Raw genomic sequence first — 9,931 nt, forward strand, 5'->3', positions numbered from 1 at the left:
AAATGATCAAGTATGACGCATAGAATGGACCTGCTATCCCCATTTAAATAAGAAAATCTCACTTCAGTAGTCCTTTAATGTGTTTTTATTTTACTTCTTGTGGACGTTTCTCCATTGTGGGATAAATAAAGTTGCCGACGGTTTTAATTGTACTTCTTGTGGACGTTTCTCCATTGCGGGATGAATAAAGTCTATCCATCCATCCCTTTGGGGTTATTTTCCAAGTGATTTTGACTCATGGTAAAACTATGAATAAGAATAAAATTCGAACTATGCTGACATTTTGGACGTGTAAATGCTTGGCAACTTATGGTCTAGGTTGTTTCCATTCTAAATATTTAGGTACAATCATCCGACCGCAAGTACGAAAGGAAAAAAGTACTAAAACGAGAAAAAAAAATGTCTCATAACACAAAGTGACGTTGCCAAGCAACTCTACTCCTCAGTTGTCATAGCAACAAAATAAGTGACGGTGTCTTTTTACTACGCCGTTATTTTGTTATTCCAGACACGCGTGAGTCACGTTAGTCTGCCATTGCTCCGACAACAAAACAATGTTGTGTTGACTTTTATTACCGAGTGGACTTTCTTTTAATTGAGGCTATTTTGTTTTTAAGAGCCAAAAAGTGCCGTAAAGTGTCGCGTCGCCCTTGGCAACGAAACCAAATGTTCCGTTAGCAGCTCGCGTGTCGTCGTTGTTTAGTTTATTAGATACGTTTATTATTTATTCGGTCAGTGCTCAACAAAACAAAGTTATACATTCATAAATTAAAAATGCTGCAGAACGAAAGGGTTTATTCTTAAGTTGAACACGTGATTCGACACATCGCCTAACGTTGGTCGGAAAAGTTCAAAGGAACTCGTATTGTTGTGGTAATGTCGACTTTAAACTTACCTTTAACACCATCTGTGTGCCGCATCATGGTAGAAGACGTCATGTGGCCAGCTCTCCGAAGTTTAATAACCTGGTGGCGCTCACAACTTTCACTTTTGTCGATGACATTTCCTGTTTCCCCAAAGCTCCTCCCGCCCAAACATGCGGAAACCGCGCCCACAGGCCCCGCCCACAATGGGCGTTTTATTTTTTTTGTGCTGGTTATTTTGGTCCTGCTTATTCGACACAAGTATTTCACACAGACCCCGAGTTATTTTCAACCACTGTGCCGCGGCACATGGTGTGCCGTTGGAAATTATGCAACTTCACCTGATTGGTCCGAAAAATATTTTTGGCAAATCAATCATAATAATGTGTCGTTGTCCATGGCCGGCTCTACGCAGGGGCAAGAGGGGGCAGAGCCCCCTTAAATAAATGTCTTGCCCCCTTTTTTTTTTTTTTTTTCATTTTAATCTTCTATTTTTCCCCCCGCCCCCTTGTTTACCTGTATCTCATCTTTTTTTTGTAAGGGGCGCTGGAAGCCGGCAGACCCGTCAGCAATCCTGTTCTGTCTCCCTGTAATGTTTGTCTGATCTTGAATGGGATTGTGCTGAAAATTGTAATTTTCCTGAAGGAACTCTCCTGACGGAATGAATAAAGTACTATCTAATCTAATCTAATCTAATCTCAAATCAAAATTTGAAAAAGCAAATTTGAATAAACTCACAAAATTACTACATTTACAAGTTGACAAAATTATCTGCACTAGCAGAAAAAATTGCAGAAAAAGGGACACACACCATATAGTAGTGTCGGCTTCCCTCTCATCCCTCCCTCCGCTGTGCGTGTATTCACCATTCCACAGGCTGCGCAGCAGACACATAACCGCACACACCCCTCAGCCCTCAGTAAACATCCAATCGCTGTTGCAGTATGAAAGTAAAAGAAAAGGAAAAGTTGTCTACATTTATCATATACTTGTTAGGATGGGTGTATTTGTGTAGTCTTATCTGTCATAAACACGTTTATCGTCGCGGACTTTCGGTGCTACGAAGTTCCTTTTTTTTTTTTACAACTTGACGAGAGCAGTGACAGCGGAGGCTCTGAGCAGCAGTGGTTTGGAAGGCAGAGAGCCTCCACTGTCCCTGTAACTTTAGATTAGATAGTACTTTATTTATTCCGTCAGGAGAGTTCCTTCAGGAAAATTACAATTTTCAGCACAATCCCATTCAAGATCAGACAAACATTAAAGGGAGACAGAACAGGATCGCTGACGGGTCTGCCGGCTTCCAGCGCCCCTTACAAAAAAAGATGAGATACAGGTAAACAAGGGGGGGAGAAAAAAATAGAAGATTAAAATAAAATTAAAAAATCGGTCTTAGCCTGGGCCCTGGAGAGGGGGTGCAGACTGAGGCCAAGGGAAAAAAACAACAACTCATAGCCATAGTACACATCCCTCTTACATGTGTGTAAGAGGGAGACATCAAACATCAAAGAACACATAGGACATTAAAGACATTAAAGCAGCAGATACAACCAGACACTTCTACATACAGCTATGAATAAAAAGTAAAAGAAACATATCCACTGTGGTGGCCTCTGCGGTGTTCCACGCCATCGTCCGCTGGGGTGGAGGGAGGATGGCCAGAGACAGGAGCAGACCCAACAAAGCAACCAAGACAGCCGACTCCACTCTCGGCCAGTGTCCAGTAACAAGCTACAAGTCATTTATGATGCTGTTAATGACGGTAAAAATGAAACATAAAGGTATATATCCTGCTTAGCAGTCCTCTGCTGTCCTCTGTTCAGAGCGGAGTCCTTAGCAACGGCCCGTTTTACTTAGCAACGGTCTGGCAATCGACTGCTGGAATTCTTTTTCTGTAGTTTTTCTTGTAATTCTACATAGTCAACCTTTAATGTTTCAATCTACATTTTGTAATAAACAAATTATAAGTTTAATTTGGTATGACCAAGACACCTAAAAACCAAAACACTGCCGTTTTCATCAATTTACAAGCAAGTGGGCAACACACATACATTTGAGTGAATGAATTTTGTGCCCAAATGAGTACCCACGTTCTGTTTTATAAATTAGTTTGAGATTCTTTTTTATCATTATTCATCAGACTACCTTTCAGTTTTGTAAATATTGACTGTAGTGTGTGAAGTCCTACCTTGGGTCAAAATTTATTTGAGAGTTAGGCCATCCAGTTAGGATAAATGTTATGTTGTTGGTTGATAAAATCTGGATGAAGGATGTTTTATTTTATTTTATTCATTTATTTTTATTTTTCAGTCCCCCCCCCTGAGGGATTGCCACCTTATTGTGGTCAGGGGGTTTTGCGTGCCTCAGTGACCGTAAGAGCTGTACCAGCAGGAGCTTAGTTTTCAGGTGGGACACCCAAGCTGGACAGGTCTGAAGGTAGAGGCCTGACAAAGTGCAATCCACTACTCCAGGTTGGGGTTGGACACATAGCTAAAGACCCATTTCAATGAAGAAAGCATCGTTACTATAAGCACAAAAAAAAAAAAAGTGCTGGAGCATGATGTGTACACATGATGCCCCCTTCACATTTCTGACTGCCCCCTCTTATAAGCATGCCTAGAACCGCCCCTGTCGTTGTCTAGTGCCTGTGCTGTGTAGACCTTGGCAGGTTAATCTTGTAATACTCCATATCAGCAGGTAGTTCATTGCTTTGTACAGTTGTGATCAAAATTATTCAACCCCCACACAATTTTGGTGTTTTAGCAAGTTGGACATGTATTCCGTGTTTTGTTTATAATCATATCAAATAAAGATGTGTCAAATAGACGAATGCAACTTAAATTGTAACACTGTATTTTACAAAATACCCAAAAAAGGACATTTTTCTTAATATCTCATTGACAAAATGATTCAACCCCCTATTTACATGCATCTTTAGTACTTAGTAGAACACCCTTTGGCAGTAATGACATCCTTCAAAGGTGTTTCCTTTCCTTCCTTTCCTCGGGCACTGTTCCCCTAGCATTCAAAAAAGCGGTTATTCATCCTCTTCTTAAAAAACCTAACCTCGATCCTGACCTCATGGTAAACTACCGACCGGTGTCTCACCTTCCCTTTATTTCAAAAATCCTCGAAAAAATTGTTGCGGAGCAGTTAAATGAACACTTAGCGTCTAACAATCTATGTGAAACCTTTCAATCCGGTTTCAGGGCAAATCACTCCACGGAGACAGCCCTCGCAAAAATGACTAATGATCTATTGCTAACGATGGATTCTGATGCGTCATCTATGTTGCTGCTCCTCGATCTTAGCGCTGCTTTCGATACCGTCGATCATAATATTTTATTAGAACGTATCAAAACACGAATTGGTATGTCAGACTTAGCACTGTCTTGGTTCAACTCTTATCTTACTGATAGGATGCAGTGTGTCTCCCATAACAATGTGACCTCGGACTACGTTAAGGTAACGTGTGGAGTTCCCCAGGGTTCGGTCCTTGGCCCTGCACTCTTCAGCATCTACATGCTGCCGCTAGGTGGCATCATACGCAAATACGGTGTTAGCTTTCACTGTTATGCTGATGACACCCAACTCTACATGCCCCTAAAGCTGACCAACACGCCGGATTGTAGTCAGCTGGAGGCGTGTCTTAATGAAATTAAACAATGGATGTCCGCTAACTTTTTGCAACTCAACGCCAAAAAAACGGAAATGCTGATTATCGGTCCTGCTAGACACCGAACTCTATTTAATAATACAACTCTAACATTTGACAACCAAACAATTAAACAAGGCGACAAGGTAAAGAATCTGGGTATTATCTTTGACCCAACTCTCTCCTTTGAGTCACACATTAAAAGCGTTACTAAAACGGCCTTCTTTCATCTCCGTAATATCGCTAAAATTCGCTCCATTCTGTCCACTAAAGACGCCGAGATCATTATCCATGCGTTTGTTACGTCTCGCCTCGACTACTGTAACGTATTATTTCCGGGTCTCCCCATGTCTAGCATTAAAAGATTACAGTTGGTACAAAATGCGGCTGCTAGACTTTTGACAAGAACAAGAAAGTTTGATCACATTACGCCTGTACTGGCTCACCTGCACTGGCTTCCTGTGCACTTAAGATGTGACTTTAAGGTTTTATTACTTAAGTATAAAATACTACACGGTCTAGCTCCATCCTATCTTGCCGATTGTATTGTACCATATGTCCCGGCAAGAAATCTGCGTTCAAAAGACTCCGGCTTATTAGTGATTCCCAAAGCCCAAAAAAAGTCTGCGGGCTATAGAGCGTTTTCCGTTCGGGCTCCAGTACTCTGGAATGCCCTCCCGGTAACAGTTCGAGATGCCACCTCAGTAGAAGCATTTAAGTCTCACCTTAAAACTCTTTTGTATACTCTAGCCTTTAAATAGACTCCCTTTTTAGACCAGTTGATCTGCCGTTTCTTTTCTTTTTCTTCTATGTCCCACTCTCCCTTGTGGAAGGGGTCCGGTCCGATCCGGTGGCCATGTACTGCTTGCCTGTGTATCGGCTAGGGACATCTCTACGCTGCTGATCCGCCTCCGCTTGGGATGGTTTCCTGCTGGCTCCGCTGTGAACAGGACTCTCGCTGCTGTGTTGGATCCGCTTTGGACTGGACTCTCGCGACTGTGTTGGATCCATTATGGATTGAACTTTCACAGTATCATGTTAGACCCGCTCGACATCCATTGCTTTCCTCCTCTCCAAGGTTCTCATAGTCATCACTGTCACCGACGTCCCACTGGGTGTGAGTTTTCCTTGCCCTTATGTGGGCCTACCGAGGATGTCGTAGTGGTTTGTGCAGCCCTTTGAGACACTAGTGATTTAGGGCTATATAAGTAAACATTGATTGATGATGATTGAGTGTTACATAAGCTTCTTGCAAGCATCTACAGGTATTTTAGCCCATTCCCCTTGGGCAAAGGCCTCCAGTTCATTCATATTCTTGGGCTTGCGTGCTGCAACTGCCTTCTTCAAGTCCCACCACAGTTTTTCTATAGGATTTAGGTCTGGCGACCGTGAAGGCCACTCCAGAGTCTTCCAGCCCTTCTTCTGCAACCACTCTGATGTTGATTTGCAGCTATGCTTGGGATCCTTGTCCTGTTGGAAGGTCCAACGTCTCCCAAGCCTCAGCTTCGTCACTGACTCCATGACATTTACAGCTATTATATCCTGCTAGGAAATAGAATTCATAATGCCTTGAACGCGCTGGAGATTCCCGGTACCTGAGGCAGAGAAACAGTCCCAGAGCATGATTGACCCCCCACCATGCTTAACAGTAGGAAAGGTGTTCTTCTCTTTGTAAGCTTAATTTTTTCTCCTCCAGACATAACGTTGATTCATAGGCCCAAAGAGTTACACTTTTGTCTCATCGCTCCATAGAACAGTTTCCCAAAACCTTTGGGGTTTGTCCAGATGATTTTTGGCACACTGGAGTCTATTTTTCTTGTGCCTGGTAGTCAGAAGTGGGGTGCGCCTGGGAGTTCTGGCATGGAGGCCTTCATCTCGTAGTGCGCGCCTTATTGTCTGGGACGAAACCTGCGTTCCACTCTCTGCAATGTCCTGTTGTAGTTCCTCAGCTGTTACCCGGGGGTTTTTCACCACTGTACGCTTCAAATACCGGACAGCAGTTGCACACAGCATCCTCTTTCTACCACGCCCAGGTAGTGTTTCCACTGTGCCTTTAGCTTTAAACTTGCGAATTATGCTCCCAACTGTGTCTCTTGGAATGTGTAATGTCTTTGCTATTTTCTTATATCCATATCCTTTCTTATGAAGAGAAATGACCTCCTCTCTTGACTTCTTTGACCACTCCCTGGACTTCACCATGTGGCAAACACACCATTGACCATCTATAAGAAGCTGAGCGTCACAGTCTTTTTCAATCAGTTTTATTGTTGCTGGTTATGGTTCTAATCACATTTTCAACAACTGATTGAAAAGACCTTATTCAAATTCTGTTTTTAAGAGTTATGATCTTCAAGGGGTTGAATAATTTTGTCAATGAGATACTAAGAGAAATGACACTGTTTGGTATGTTACAAAATATATTGTAATTCAGGTTGCATTTGTCTATTTAATGCATCTTTATTTGATATGACTATAAACAAAATACGGAATAAATGTCCTACTTGCTAAAACACCAAAATTGTGTGGGGGTTGAATAATTTGGATCTCAACTGTAGAAGTCGGAACGCGTCGAGGATGATTTGTCGTGATCCCAATATGCTGAGCACAGCGGTAGACAGAGTGCAGGTAAAAAAGGTATGTACCACTTAAACCAAAAATTAACAAAAGGCTAGGAAAAGGCACTGAAGCATAGGGATGGCTATGTAAAACCAAACTAAAACTGAACTGGCGGAAAAGTAAACAAAAACAGTATGCTGGACGACAGCAAAAACTTACAGCGTGTGGAGCAAAGACAGCGTCCACAAAGTACATCCGTACATGACAAGACAATCAACAATGTCCCCACAAAGAAGGATAGCGTACGCACAACTTAAATAGTCTTGATTGCGAAAACAAAGCAGGTGCGGGCAAAAGCACTCAAAGGAAGGCGTGAAGCTGCTACAGGAGAACACCAACAACACAGGAAGGCTCACCAAAATAACAGCGCAAGGCAGGAACTAAAGCACGACACACAGGAAACAACAACAAACTCAAAATAAGGCATGACAACCTGGTGGAGTTTCATTTTTTAACCTTTTCTGCTGGTAGTGTGCCTCTGTATATATTCGCTCCATTCTGTCCACTAAAGACGCTGAGATCATTATCCATGCGTTTGTTACGTCTCGTCTCGACTACTGTAACATATTATTTTCGGGTCTCCCCATGTCTAGCATTAAAAGATTACAGTTGGTACAAAATGCGGCTGCTAGACTTTTGACAAGAACAAGAAAGTTTGATCACATTACGCCTGTACTGGCTCACCTGCACTGGCTTCCTGTGCACTTAAGATGTGACTTTAAGGTTTTACTACTTACGTATAAAATACTACACGGTCTAGCTCCATCCTATCTTGCCGATTGTATTGTACCATATGTCCCGGCAAGAAATCTGCGTTCAAAGGACTCCGGCTTGTTAGTGATTCCCAAAGCCCAAAAAAAGTCTGCGGGCTATAGAGCGTTTTCCGTTCGGGCTCCAGTACTCTGGAATGCCCTCCCGGTAACAGTTCGAGATGCCACCTCAGTAGAAGCATTTAAGTCTCACCTTAAAACTCATTTGTATACTCTAGCCTTTAAATAGACTCCCTTTTTAGACCAGTTGATCTGCCGTTTCTTTTCTTTTTCTTCTATGTCCCACTCTCCCTTGTGGAGGGGGTCCGGTCCGATCCGGTGGCCATGTACTGCTTGCCTGTGTATCGGCTGGGGACATCTCTGCGCTGCTGATCCGCCTCCGCTTGGGATGGTTTCCTGCTGGCTGCGCTATGAACGGGACTCTCGCTGCTGTGTTGGATCCGCTTTGGACTGGACTCTCGCGACTGTGTTGGATCCATTATGGATTGAACTTTCACAGTATCATGTTAGACCCGCTCGACATCCATTGCTTTCCCCTCTCCAAGGTTCTCATAGTCATCAATGTCACCGACGTCCCACTGGGTCATTATTGTCACCGATGTCCCACTGGGTGTGAGTTTTCCTTGCCCTTATGTGGGCCTACCGAGGATGTCGTAGTGGTTTGTGCAGCCCTTTCAGACACTAGTGATTTAGGGCTATATAAGTAAACATTGATTGATTGATTGATATGAAAAAAAAGGTGCCTTGGCTCAAAAAAGGTTGAAAAACACTGAGCTAAAGACTTGAATGACACTTTCGACAGAAACCCCAACTCTGTATGACAGGGGTGTCCAAACTTTTTCCACCGAGGGCCGTAGACTGAAAAATCAAAGTACCGTTTTACCTTGAATTGCCGCCGGGGCGCGAATTAATCTTAAAACCTCTTCTCACTCCTGCGCTTACCAAAGGCATGCGGTAAAAGTGAGCATGCGCTAATTATTTTAAAACCTCTTCTCACTCTGGCACTTACCAAAGGTATGCAGTAAAAATTTGAGTGTGATGTAAGCTTGGGCCTTAAATCCTACTGAATAGCAGTTAATATTCTTCCCTTTATGCGATTTCAAATTACCGGTATTGAAATCAGCCTCCGCCATTTTGAAAATGATGACAGGTGACGTCACGAGTTTGACCCAGCGGTAATACTACGCATGCGCTAATTATTTTGGGAAGCGAGTTCGACCCGGCAGTATTTCAAGTCAGGCACATACTATAAACCCTGCGGCAATTCAAGGAAATACGGTATGTTCAATTTCGACTCTTTAAAATTCAATATTCACCCGAAAGAAAGAAGAGAAAAACAAGCTAATCCAAATCTTTTTGAAAACATTTAAAAAACAATTTACGGAAGATCATTAGTAATTTTTCCTGATTAACATTAATTTTAGAATTTTGATGACATGTTTTAAATAGGTTCAAATCCAATCTGCACTTTTGTTAGAATATATAACAAATTGGACCAAGCTATATTTCTAACAAAGACAAATCATTATTTCTTCTAGATTTTCCAGAACAACAATTTTAAAAGAAATTCAAAAGACTATGAAATAAGATTTAAATGTGATTCTAAAGATTGAAATTTAATACAATTTTTTAAAATTTTAATCATAATAAGTTTGAAGATATATTTCACAAATATTCTTTGTCGAAAAAACAGAAGCTAAAATGAAGGATTAAATCAAAATGTATTTATTATTCTTTACAAGAAAAAAAAAATTTACTTGAACATTGATTTAAATTGTCAAGAAAGAAGAGGAAGGAATTTTAAAGGTAAAAAGGTATATGTGTTTAAAAATCCTAAAATCATTTTTAAGGTTGTATTTTTTTCTGGGCTAAAATACCTGTAGATGCTTGCAAGAAGCTTGTGTCCGGTCATGTCTCACCTTTGAAGGATGTCATTACTGCCAAAGGGTGTTCTACTAAGTACTAAAGATGCATGGAACTAGGGGAGTTGAATCATTTTGATCACAACTGTATATCTTACCTTCCCTTGT

At 41.7% G+C, this 9,931-nt stretch overlaps 1 protein-coding gene across 2 annotated transcripts in view; it reads right to left on the reverse strand.

Moving 5' to 3' along the window:
- itprip (inositol 1,4,5-trisphosphate receptor interacting protein) overlaps nucleotides 1-1,036 on the reverse strand; it is an 8,881-nt gene extending 7,845 nt beyond the window's left edge. Inside the window, exon 1 of one of the 2 annotated variants that reach the window (XM_061911608.1) lies at nucleotides 896-1,036. The gene's annotated coding sequence lies outside the window, so the exon portion shown is untranslated. The remainder of the gene's footprint in view (nucleotides 1-895) is intronic. The other variant, XM_061911609.1, reaches the window with a different exon arrangement.
- Between the last annotated feature and the right edge of the window lie 8,895 nt (nucleotides 1,037-9,931).

The sequence above is a fragment of the Nerophis ophidion genome, linkage group LG09 (assembly GCF_033978795.1).
Source record: "Nerophis ophidion isolate RoL-2023_Sa linkage group LG09, RoL_Noph_v1.0, whole genome shotgun sequence".
Taxonomy (NCBI): Eukaryota; Metazoa; Chordata; class Actinopteri; order Syngnathiformes; family Syngnathidae; genus Nerophis; species Nerophis ophidion.